Below are 12,888 nucleotides of genomic sequence, written 5' to 3' on the forward strand. Positions count from 1 at the left end.
TTTCAGCAACACTGGAAGTTCTTCCACCTTGGTCTTTACCGGCACTGGGACGAAGGCAGGAACTCCAGATGGCTAAAGAAAATCCTGTAGCATTCTACTAAGAAAACAACCTTCTGAACAATTTAGTACATTATCTCAAGGTTTTTTTACATTTGAAATAAGCCTTAATAGTGCTCATTACTCATTAGCTTCCAGGTGTGGGAGAACCATTGTAGTTACTGGCCTTGGAAATGACCAAACATCAGGGACACCGGTAGCGTCTTTTGCTGGCTATAGCGTCCTGGGCAGCCCCAGATGGCCCTGGGGAGTGTCCCGGACTCAAACTGCTTCTGGGCACAGGGAGCAAGAGCCTGCGAGACTGTGCCTCCAGGTCAGGTCTAGATTTGGGCTCGTGGCAGTGGAAGAGCCAGCTCCTACTCCTGCTGTATCAACATACACAAGTTGTTCGTCACCCCCCCCCCCCCGTTATTTTGCGGCAGATGGTGGCCCGTTAAGGGGAGCCCCGGGACACTCGGGGGTAAGTGACAAAAAAAAAGCTGCCCGTCCATAGATAGTAGGAGCCGTTTATTGTAGGACAACAGAGGTATTTATACATTTTACACAGCTTATCTTAATTAACATAAACTAGATACATCAGTCAACCAATAAGGAATCTCCACACTTAATGGCTTGCTGGTGTTACTTCACAAACCACTCCCTCTGGCATTTTGCCAGGCGCCATCCAGACTTGTTTACAGACTCTAACAGGTGTGGACACTTCCCTTGAGCATCTAAGAAGGGGAAGGAAGCCATAACTGTCTTTTTGAGCACCTGTGACCTCTGAGGCCAGAATCACACCTTAGTCCCAATTTTCTCCTTGGCAGCTTGGCTGCTGGGCGTCAGGGTGTGTGCCCAGGCCGTGAAGGTATGGAGTCTGCCTACAACACAGAAAGGAGCTGAGGCCCTCGGGCCCTTCTGCCAGGTCGTGAGCTGCAAAGCGGGTGCCTAAAACATCTACATTCGCTGCCAAGCAGGTGACAGAAACTTTTTAATGTCCTGCTATAATATGTGCATGCAAGGAGAGAGGCCAGTGGCTGAGATTTAATGAATCTTCTTAGCTAGCAGCTCGTTCCCAGGACTGGTGTGTACTTAGCACATATGAATGAGAATGGGGGCTTTTGCTATTAAAAGTAGACTTCTTTTAATTAGAATTTTTTTATACTCCAGTCTCCCAGTTTATGAGCCTTTGTGATAGATACAGTTTCTTTTAGATAATCATTTGGGATGAGTGAATACTCCAATATTTATTTAGCAAGGATGCCAATGAATTATGAATAGAAGCAAACAGTTCCATTGGGCGAGCACTCTAATTAATAAAGCCAGTTCACTGTGGCTTTGTGTATTCGATAGCAGGACCAAAGCTCTGAAGCAATGTGACTGACACAGGCAACGGATGGTGGAGACATTCACGGAAAGACAGAGGGGAGGAGAAGGACTGGACTTAGGAAAACCGCTTTGTTTTCTGAATGTCTTTTTCCCTTCCCCACCATGAAGATATGGGCAGCACCAGTGCATTTTGCTTAGGACAGTCTTTTCTCTGTATCTGGTGATTTAGTTCCCAGCATTGGCTGACAGTGGCTTGAAATATCACCTTTCCTAGGAACTAAATATTAAACAACAAACAGGGCCAATAGACAGACAGCTAGTATGTGCATGCTGCCTAACAGTTGATAAAATATCCAAACAGCTCCGTGCCTTTTGGAAGATAACAGCTGCTCATTTCCCCTGAGCCCCACACTGGGGTCATGGAACCTTGCCATAGTCCAGAAACTAGAGGGTTAATGTCCAGCTTCCCAGGAGGATTTAAGTCCAGCTCCAGATGTCAGCCTGGCCTCTGTTTTTGTCATGTTTCCTGTGCTTTGCTAATATTTAACTATTTGGAACTGGGCTCTGGGTGCCCCTCCCGACCTACCCCAGCTACATCTTCTTTGCTTATGTTTTATCTATAATTGCATCAAATGCCACTTGTTGGCATCAAGAACACCATGGCAACTTTTCATCCCCTGACTGCCCAGGGAGTCCTTGGAGGAAGGCTGGATGGTAGGGCACATCATGGCCTCAAAATATGCAAAGCTGGAGACAGACGGAATATGAAGCAATACTGAGTTCTGCGCTAGGTAGTGCTTTCTCTTTAGTAAGTTATACTGGGCGTGACCAAAGCTGCTAGGTGTTTTGATGAGAGGATGCTTTATCCACTTAAGCCCCAAAATGATCATGAGTGAAAGTTTGTGGAGCCATTTTGCAGATGTGTACAGCAGATTTGCCACTTTCCAACAGAGCAGGGGTATCCCACCTACCTAAGCTGGCTACTGCAATTGCTCTCAACCTGTGGACACACCAGACATAATTTGTTGCCTATGAGTGTGGCAAGACTATGCTTATGTCAAGCTATCATTTCCATGATGCATTTTCATCATGGGCAAAGGGAATAGATTTTCAGATATCATTAAGGTCTCTGAGCTGTTGACTTTAAGTTAATGAAAAGGGGGTATATATTCTAGATGGGTCAGGCCTCATCAGGCCACACTTTGAAGAGAGTCAAGATGTTGCAGCTATGATAGTTGGTGGGTCAAGTGTTAAATGCATCTTTGATTTGCTTACAATGGGTTTATCAGGATGCAATGTCGTCATAAAGGGGGGGGGGTGTGTCCACACCAAAGGTGGCACCACTACCATCCTGGGAACCAGTGAGGAAGCTGAGGCACAGAAAACGCCTCTCACAGGGGGACATGGCATGGGGTGGGAGGTGATGAGCTAGGGTGACCCTTCTATCATGCTGCCACCTCTTGTGTGGCCGTGTAGATGGTGGGTATCAGCTCTAGACCTCAACATTGAGGCTGGACAGAGGGATGCGGACACGGGTGTCATCTGCATGAAGACGCAGGTCAACCCAGGGGTCTGAGGTAAGAAGCAGAGATGCAGGTGCAGAGAGGCGTCTCAGACCCTGGCTGCCCAGCCTCTACCACACAGCTAAGGAGCCCCTGCTCAGCAGGCGCCGTGCACAAGCATTTTCCATACATCTCATTTAATGCACAATCAGTGTGATGAGGTAGCTACTTTATCATGTTTTACAGATTAAAAAGGAAAAAAAAATGAGGTTCAAAAGCTTAAGTAATTTGACCAAAGCCAGATGGCTAGTGAACAGCGGGAGCTAGAATCCAGCCCTGGGGCATCTTACTTCTGGCAGAACTGATGGAAACTCAATGGTTTATTATTCAGTGGAAATAAGAGACATGAGAAACTTTTTGTTTTTTTTTTCCCCCAAAATCCTGGCCTAGACCAAGAAAATGAGTGTCCCATGTTTTCCTGGGGTAACAATAACAGGATCCCTGGGTCAGTCCCCATCTGGAGAATTCAGAAACTGTCTCAAATCCAAGACTCTCCCGACATGGACAGAGCTTCAGGGTTCACTGCAGTGTCACCACCGTGATCCTCACCACTGTGGTGGGTTGTCCCTGCCATGAAAATCACCTGGGTCTTGGGCAGCTGGGAGTCAGCCTTCTGCCACTGTCATGTGCACTGCCCTCAGAGCCCCCCCAAGTCCCCCAGTCCTCTCTGCAGCTCCGGCCTCAGGAGGGAAGGGCTCTGAGGTGGGGGCGCCTCTTCCAGGACTGCTCCATCCTGTTCCAGGGCGCACAGCCTTGGTTTTCTGTGCTGCGGAACCTGCTAGCGTTTTACATGTTCCCGATTTTTCTCGTCACACAGTCTGTAAAGCCTTCTCACCTGCGACCTTGACAGGTTTGTCAGTCCTAGGTTGAATCCTGTGAATATATATGCTCTGACTGGTATTGAGTCTCCCCTTTTTATTTGCTTATCCCGGTGTCAAAGTGGCATTTTTGAATTTAAGAAGACTCAGCTGAAAGTGTGTTGCAAACAGAGAGAGAGAGTACAAAAGATAAAAAGGAAAATAAGTCCCAGAGCCAAAACCACTAAAGTCTCCCCCACTCCTCAGTGACTGCCCAGCAAGGGGTCTGCCTGGGGTCAAGTTCACCAGTGCAGAAGGGCGGAATCTTCAGAGATGGAGTAGTTAGAATCTCACCCTCAATATTATAGCTTCTTTTTTCCCCCGTTTATAAATGAATACATTTCAAATGATAGTAAAGAAGGATTTCTCTATGTTTATGGAGGGTAGAACAGATTTCTGAAAAACGAAAACAAAACAAGCCTACAGCCTTTCTCCCTGGGCTCCACTGTAGTAGGAATCTGATTGTTTCTACAGAATTCAAGCTGAGATGGCAGAGTCTCTGCAAGTCCAAACCATACAAAAGTAAATAGATAAATAAAAGTACTTTCATACTTGAAATTTTCAGCTAGCCCATATAAGCATCCAATGATGTGTTTGTTTAACATCTTTCAGGCAAACACAGTATGTTCTGAGATACATCCTAGTATCTCCTCCACCTTCCCTCAGTGAATAGCATTCCTCTCTTTCCTTTGTGTCTCCTTCCTTGGAAATGGCCATGTAAGAAGTCCCACTGCCAAGGCAATCCTGTCCCCTGGAGAAGACATGGCTTTCCCTCCTCTCAGGTCACCTTGTTCCCACATTCTCAAGAAGACCAGTAGCTTCAAAGCCTGCAATCAGAGTGAGACACACAATTACATGGTTTTCAAGTAATAGCTCGATAACTATGACAGAGGATTGGGCCACTGCGATGGGTTGGCCTGTCTGTATGACACCAACAAACCCTGTCATCTAACATTTTTGCTGAGTTAATTGGTCACATCTGTTATAGACCTTCAGGAGCACCCTGCTTTGAGGGGTGTCACCACATAGTCACCATGTGCTTTTTGAGGGGGCAGCAGGGGAGGGCTAGCCTACATTTGAAAGTACCACCTTGGAGGGTCACCTGTAGGCTGTCACCTCCTGGCTGCTGCTTGGTACCTGGTGACCTGGCCAGAATATCTCCTGCAGCCTCCAACTGCAGGCAGGAAAACGTTCAAGATCTGCAGGAGGGAAAGCTGGAACCAAAAGGCTCCTCTTTCCTACCTCACCCCCCTCTCATCCTCTCCACACCTACGTCCCTGAATTTCCCCCAAACATGTCTTCCTTCAAATTTCTTATTCTGTATTTTAATTTTTCCTGGTGCTCAAGTATGCATTATCACTTAGCAATTACGGACTTAGTTTCTTTTCAATCTTAGATTTCTAAGACTGTTTACTATTCCTCTCTCATTTCAGAAGCAATTCTTCAACTTTAATTAATTCACAGTATCATTATGAATTGGCCTGAGAGGCTCATGGCCTTTGTTAGCCACTATCATGTTTTTAAAAAATTTTTGAACAACACATTCCAGTTGTCCTCATTTAGGGACTCCACTGTGATGTTATATATGTCTTTACAATGTGTAATCACCAGATTGGAGCAATTGGTGTATCCCTCACCTTGAACATGTATCACTCTTTGTGTTAGGAAACCAAATTTCTTTTCGTTAGCTATTTTGCAATATACAATTGCTATGGTTTGGGCGTGATCTGAGTGTTCCCAAGGGTCCATTTGGTTAAAGGCCTGGCCCTCAGGGTGGTACGTTTGGGAGGTGCTGGACCCTCATCAGGTGAGGGAAGCCATCCGTGAAGCCCATGAGGGTCTTCTCTGGGTATGTATGGCAGCCAGGGAGATTTAGGTTGGGCAATGCAAACTCTCCGCGGCTCTCCCTGGCAACAGATTGCCCAATGCACGTGACCTTTATTTCCACTCTGCTAGGAAGATCCCTCTTGGTAGCTCTGGAGACGGGCGGAGCTGGTTGGGAACTGGACAGCCCAACTTTAACCTTTTCTGGTGAAGAACACTCTATGGAAGGCCTTTGATATTTCCCAATGTAAATAAAGCAGCCCAAGTTCCATTTTGCTGGAGTCTAGAAGCTCGATCCCTCTGATGGCTTGCTCGTCTTGTCCCCGCTTTTGAGCTATTTTCTGTGTTCGGTGGTTTCTTCGCCATTCTATTTTTCCTAGCTTTTATTTCTCAGCCAGCCCATTTCATGAAGGGGAACCCCATTTCCACTACCTGCACAGGAATCAGAAGGACCTAGTGGGAGACCATTGGTCATGGGGACGTGCTCTCAGAAGGGATTCTAGGATGCCGGTTTCTTTGTGCGACATCCTGTTGGGTGATATAAGCTCTTCCACGTGTGTGCCTCCCTCAACGATGGGCTGCAACCCACCGCCCTCATCTGATGCCAAACCAAAGGTGTCTGCCAATTTTGGACTTTGAAGCTTCAAAGTTGTGAGTTAATTAAGCCTTTTCTTTTTTTAATTCTGTTGTAGTACTGTGAAGATGACCAACCTAACAGTGAACCGCTGTCACCCGTAATCACCCTGTTGTGCTACAGAATATTAGAAGTTCTCACTCTTACCCAGCTGTACCCTTCTACCCCTACCTATTCTCTCTCCACTCCAAATGCCCTTCAGTAATCTTTTCAAGTATAAAAAACCATGATATACAGTCAACTAAGGTCACTGTCCTCTGCATCGTGTCTAATCTCAAGACAAAAATAGTAATAATTTTCAGTAAATTATTTTATTAAATCATGTTGTTTAATTATCAAAGCATGTGTATCCTTTAATGCAATCTTCTTGAATTTCTAGGAGTCCTGACTAGTGGATCCTCCTTGAGATTCCACCTCTGAAATGTTTCTGGTATTTCATCCAAGAGTCAAGTGAGGAATTTTCAAGGTTCAATGCATTACATTTATTTTTTTTAACTTTTTATGCATTGCAACTTCATCACATAATTCTGCTTTTCTTAAAATATACACATTCTACATGGGCTATATTATTTTGACCTGTGGCTCACCTTTGATGGGAGGTTTGTTTTAGAAAACTCTTTATTTTAGCTGCACCTGTACCTCATAATTTTGGTTCAATTGAAATAATAAAACATACTGAAACATTGTGTTAACAACTTTCATCTATGCATATCTAGCACTAAAGTATCTCACAGTTTTTGCTGATGAGTCACTATTATGCCAGTTCCAATATCTTTGGTCTTCCTAATGGCTTTTCCCCTGGGCTCAGCTCTCAGTTCATTTTACTAATCTCCTAGTATCCCTCCTTATTCTTAGTTAATCCCCAATTAGTACAGTTTGATAATAAACTGAAGTTCAGCTCTTAAGCCACTCTGAAGATGGAATAAGTTTCTTACAGTCTATAATAGGCATTCTTGACTTGGGGTTCCTCCATTCCTTAGATTGTAAACAGAATTTAACATGGGGACACGTTATTTTCTGGTTGTAGGATCCAATATTTATCAGATCCTCCAAAAGTTTTGTGACTTTAAAGGAATGTGGATATTCTAGAAAGAGTTTCTGAACTAGGAGCAGAATGTGAGAGCTCTGAGACTGTCGAAATGTCTATTGGCACTTCCACCTCCTCTGTTGGCAGATACAATCTGCATTCAGAACATTGTATTTCATCTTAGAAGCAGCATAAGTATTTAGTTATTTCAGAGAGTTTATAAAGATGGTCAACTCTGATCTCCCAGGGCCTAATTCGGCAAGAAAATAGGACTTGGACATGAACAGAGGACAAGAATCTGACCTCCTTCCAGTAAATTTACGGCATGCATCAAAATGGCCACAAGACCTGAGCTTCCTCTTTAACAGGAAGCACCTTCTGCCATCTTCATGCATGTGAATATATTCACGTGCAAAGTCACAAAGATCAAGATTCTCTCAGCTGTTCTCCTCCTGTGAGCACAATCAAGAGCTCAGTCAAAGACGGCACCACAAGGACCAAAACAAACAAGAAATATTGTAAGTCCTTGAGCAAGAAAACAAAAAGAAACATAAAATTATGCTTTCCAAAATCCCTTAATCTCACTGGGACTCCAATTCACATTTTATCCTAGAAAGGGGAATTAAGTTAGATGTTCTCTATTGTCCCTTTCAACTCTAAAATCCTTGGGTTTCTATGATCTTGTGGTTTCATTATTTTTATTTCCAGTTTCAATAAGCAATTTCATCTCCAGCCTGCAGAGAATCCCTAGGCCTGAGTTCCCCTGCCACAGCCCCCGCCTGTGGACTGTACCACAGGGTCCCCACTCTCCACTAGCTGAGGGCCAACAGCTGCTGACTTCATGCACAGGCTTTGCAAACAAGCATCCAGAAACACATAGAGGAGTCTCCATGTGACTGTGAAGGAGGCTGCAGGTGTGTTCCCTCTCCCTCCTCGCAGTCTAGGTTGGCGAAATCTGCAGAGCAGAGTGTAGTCAGTGATTGCAATTGGGAACCATGCACGGTGCCCATCTTGGGAACGATGTGCTTCTGGAGCAACTGAGAATTATGGGGCCAAGAGACATGCCAAGACACACAAGTACAGCCTGGAGAGCCACACTGACAATTAAGGGCGGCAATTACCCAAGTCGATTCCTCCTGTCTGGGTGTGGAGTGATCACAGGAGACACACACAGGGCAGGAGCAGGGATGCTTGCTCAGAGGCATGGTTTTAATTTGGGGACATCATATGAGCCTTTTAGAAAAAGTATTGCTTAAAAAAAAAAAGTATTGCTTTACTCTGTAGCGATGCAAAATAAATGAACCTAAAGCAAATGGCTCCGCTCCCTGGTTGCTGCTGCTTTCCTCAGGACTCGCACAATACCCTTGTCTGTGCTCAAGACAGCTCTTTGACCAATATGGCTATTAATGCTGCTGGGAAAGCAACAGTCCATGAACATGCTGCCTTCAGAAGCAAAGCTGCCTGGGGCCCATGGCTGCAAGTGCTAGTTGCAACGTTAGGGCAGGGAAGACAGATATTCATGGGAGAAGCATTGGATTAGTTCCATAACAAGAGACTGGGGAGTGGAGGAAGCCAGAGCAGAAGGGAATTAGCCAGCCCAGGAGGAGTATGCCCGTTTGCAACAGTGACCGCAGTGTTGCTCTCCCTGCCTGAGCCAGTCTGTGCTTCAGCCAGTCACTCAACTCCCTTCTGCCCTGTGTCCTCCCACGTCAAGTGGAAGTAATGACGTTGACCACTCAGCAACTCCCCAACAGGAGTGCTGGAGAAATATAAATTATTGAGTAACTGCAAAAGCACGTGGCTATCCCCTTTGGGTTACTAAGGCAAGGTGCTCCGCAACCCCAGGAGAATGCCAATAAGATCCACAGACAGAGCTGCTTCTGGAAACACACCCCTGAGCAAGTTTGTGCCCGGATTCTCCACACAGGAAAAGGGACGCTCTCCAGGTGCATTGGTCCCTTCTTCCACCTGAGATTTCTAGACTTGTGCAGAGTGTGTCTCTGCATAAAGATGAGGAGGGAGTGTGCTGAAGGTGCAGGTAAACAGGCAGTGATGCTACCCTCTCCCGCGTGTCTCAGAGTCGATCTTTCCTCCCTGGGCTGCTTGGCAGGAGGGTGACCATTGGTCTCATCCCCTAGTAGACCCTGGAACTCAGGGCCAGGCAGGATTCAGAATCTGCCTGATCTCTGGAAAGAGTCCATCTCTGCTTTGCTGGCCTGGGCAGATGTGGGGCAGATTTTGGACACAAGATGGGCACGGTGAGCGGATGGTCAGAAGTAAAGATGGCTGAGAGAGACCACCTGTAAAAGAGCGCTTCCTGAATCCCCTGGAGAGCCCTATCCCCTTGAAATGATGACATTCAAGATCAGAAAATTCTTAAAAATAAAATTTTAAAAACTAAACTGAGTGATTATTTTAAAGATTCCTCTTACTATCAGGAAGGACTGATCATTCTTTTGGAAGGACGTGAGCCTATTGGGCCTAAAAATATTAGCTTGAAACTGGGATTTTCATTAGCCGATCTCCCAGATTTTCATTAGCATTTATAACCAAGAGATGAATTTAATGCATTTTTTCTCACAACAAAGAGTGCATAATTTGTAGGTTTGTCTTGCTGCTAAAATTCCTATGTACTGATATCCTCTCTTCTTCCCACACAGACAGACAATCACCTGAGCACTTCCTTTAAAAATAAATAAATAAATGCCAGAAATGTGGAGTCTTCTGTGGTGCCAGGAAGAATGTCAGAGCATTTCTGTCCCAAACAGACCTTTTCAGTAGGTAATTTCAGTAGGTGACAGGCCCTGGAGACAGTTTCCATAAATCACACTCCTGTGTGAGAACCTCACTTCTCTGAGGTTGCGCACTTTTTCAGAAGTTGTTCATGACCTCAGTGATGATGCCGGAAGCCCTCGCTGTTCCCACCACCCTGGCTCAGCTGGCATTTATTCCAGTAACTCACTTTTTTTTTGGTACAATTTTTAAAAATGTATTTTAATTGCAAATAATAATTGTCTGTTTGTATAGGGTATGATTTCCATCTTTGTGTCTATTAAAGATTAAACTAACAAATCCACACTTCACCAACTTACCATTTTTTTGAATTTTTTAGTGAGAGTGTTAAAAGTTTATTCCTTTAGCAATTTTAAAACAACTTTATTGGGATATAATGGGCATGAAGTGAACTGTGCACGTGTATAGTTTGATAAACTTCAACTTGTGTACACACCAATCAACTATAACCATGAGTAACCTAATTAGCACATAAATAACCCCCAAATTCCCCCACGCCCTTTAAGAATCCTTTTCCCTTTCCCTCTTTATGTTGGGTAACTCTGTCAACGTGGCTGAGCCACGTTGGTCCAACGTTATTCTGGATGTTTCTGGGAAGGTGTTGTTTGAATGGGATGCATGTTTGACTCAGTGGACTTTGAGGAAAATGTGCTCCCCTACAGTGTAGGTTGGCCTCAGCTGGCCAGTTGAAGGTGTTAACAGATAAAGATTGATCAACTTGATTCTAGCAAGGAAGAATTCTGCAGCCGACTGCCTTGGGGCTTCTCTCTGGGTCTCCAGCCTGATGGCCCTTCCGGTCCCACTGGATTTTGGACTTGCACTTCTATCTTCTATAATCCTATAAGCCAATTCCTTAAAATACATACCATCCTGTACACACATGCACACACTCTGTTGGTAGTGTTTCTCTCACAACTGTATTCCAAACTCACTATCTCTATCCACATTTTCTCCCAGCACCTGTTCCCAAGACAACCACTGCTCTTCTTGCTATCACTTTAGATTACTAAAGACTTAACAACTTTATACAAATGAAAACATATAGCATGTACTCTTATTGTCTGACTCCTTTTACTTAGCACAGAACTTTTGACATTCATCACTGTTGTTGCAGTGATGAATCAAATCTTCAGTTATTGAATCATATAGTGCAATATGTACATGCCACACTTTTTAAATCCACTCACCTGTGGATGAACATTTGAGGGTCTTTCCTGGGGGCTATTACAAATAAACTTGCTATGAGCACATGTGTGCAGGTCTTTGCTGGGCAGCATGGTTTGGTTTCTCTTGGATAAATTCCTATGAGGAAAATGTGGGCAGTCACCTGGTAGGTTCATGTTACTAATAAGCTTTTAACTTAGTGCTGTTCTCTGTTTCATAATAGAAATATCAGAAGCCAAATTTATCATTGTCCTATAAACTCAAGCTATCAATTACGACTTATTTCACTCTTAGAGCTCAACACAACCTTTTGAATGACTATTTACAGGCCTGACTTTGAAAGTCTCAGGAAATAAATCTACACTTTCAGGATCTAAAAGTTAAACTCATTTTAATGTACAAAGAATATTGCTTTACATTCTTTGCATTTAACTTCAATCAATGGAGAATGGAATTAAAATTTACATTCAAGAAAGAACAGAACTAAAAGCTTTTTGTAGGTGTTCAACATTTTAAATCTATTCCTAAGTCTAAAAATAAATGTAGCTATTTTTTCTCCAGCACTGAGCAGTCTGTTGTTCAATGTAGGAATTGGCTTGATAGAGGCCAACTGGCATTTATTGAGAAACATGTCAAGTGTTTACCAGTGAAATAGAATTTCACAGATTTGCAGAAAACCACCTGGGAACTGACTATTAGGTAGCCTTGCTCACCAATTATTACCAAACTGGTTGCTTTTCTGCTCTACCTCAGTGTAGGTTTGCTTGGACTCACGTGTTTGAGGGTACTTGCCACCAAGTCCTGTCTTCGTGATGAGTGCACTCATCTTTCATAATCTTCTTGTTGGCTACTGCAGCGACTCAGAAGGAGAGCATATTAAATTCCAGGACACTAAGAGAAACATTATTTGAAGTGGTATTATCATTGCTCTATAAGTGAATCCCTAGCTTATCTCTAGCATCAGAAAGATAATTTTAAAATAAATAAAATAAAGCCAATCAGTTATTGAGCCCTGAGGCACCATCAGATAGGAACAGTAATAAATCAGGCTGATAGCCTTAAAACAGCCCCTGATTTTTCTTGCTAATCAAATGAGATCAGAACCCAGCTATCACTGCAGGAGAAAAGCCAAATTTAATTAGCTTATCCAACAGTGTCATTTAGTAAATCAAAAGCCTCTGAAAGGTCAATGAATCTTGCCCTTATCATCTCATTATCTCTATCACTAATGAGCTATCATTAACCAGCCCCACAGCAACAGTTATTTCAGGGCTTTGCAATAGACGGCTCTAGTTAGTGACACCGTTTGCTACTTCCAAAATGGTAGTGTTTGGAAGAGAGTATCACTTCCTGTTCCTCTTTAAGACTTCTTTAACCATAACTTTCCACCAAGTTCTTTAACCATAAAAATCATCAGTGGTGGTACTAACTCCAAACACAGTGATGTAAGTCCAACTTTACAACTGACTTATGTATCTGCTCAGTCCAATTTATTGAGCAATTACATGTCAGGCATTCTGCTAGGAGTTCATAACAAAGAGTTCTTTCCTGCTGTGTGGGATGTACTGTGGCAACATGGATGAGCTGTCTTAGAAGGACAGTTTAATGCGTGTTTTCGTATCGACTCTGTGTGTTAGGGTCACTCGTGCTATGAGACTCGGA

The sequence above is a fragment of the Marmota monax genome, unplaced genomic scaffold (genome assembly GCF_021218885.2).
Source record: "Marmota monax isolate L192 unplaced genomic scaffold, Marmota_monax_Labrador192_F-V1.1 WCK01_AAM20220418_F8-fsc00026, whole genome shotgun sequence".
NCBI lineage: Eukaryota > Metazoa > Chordata > Mammalia > Rodentia > Sciuridae > Marmota > Marmota monax.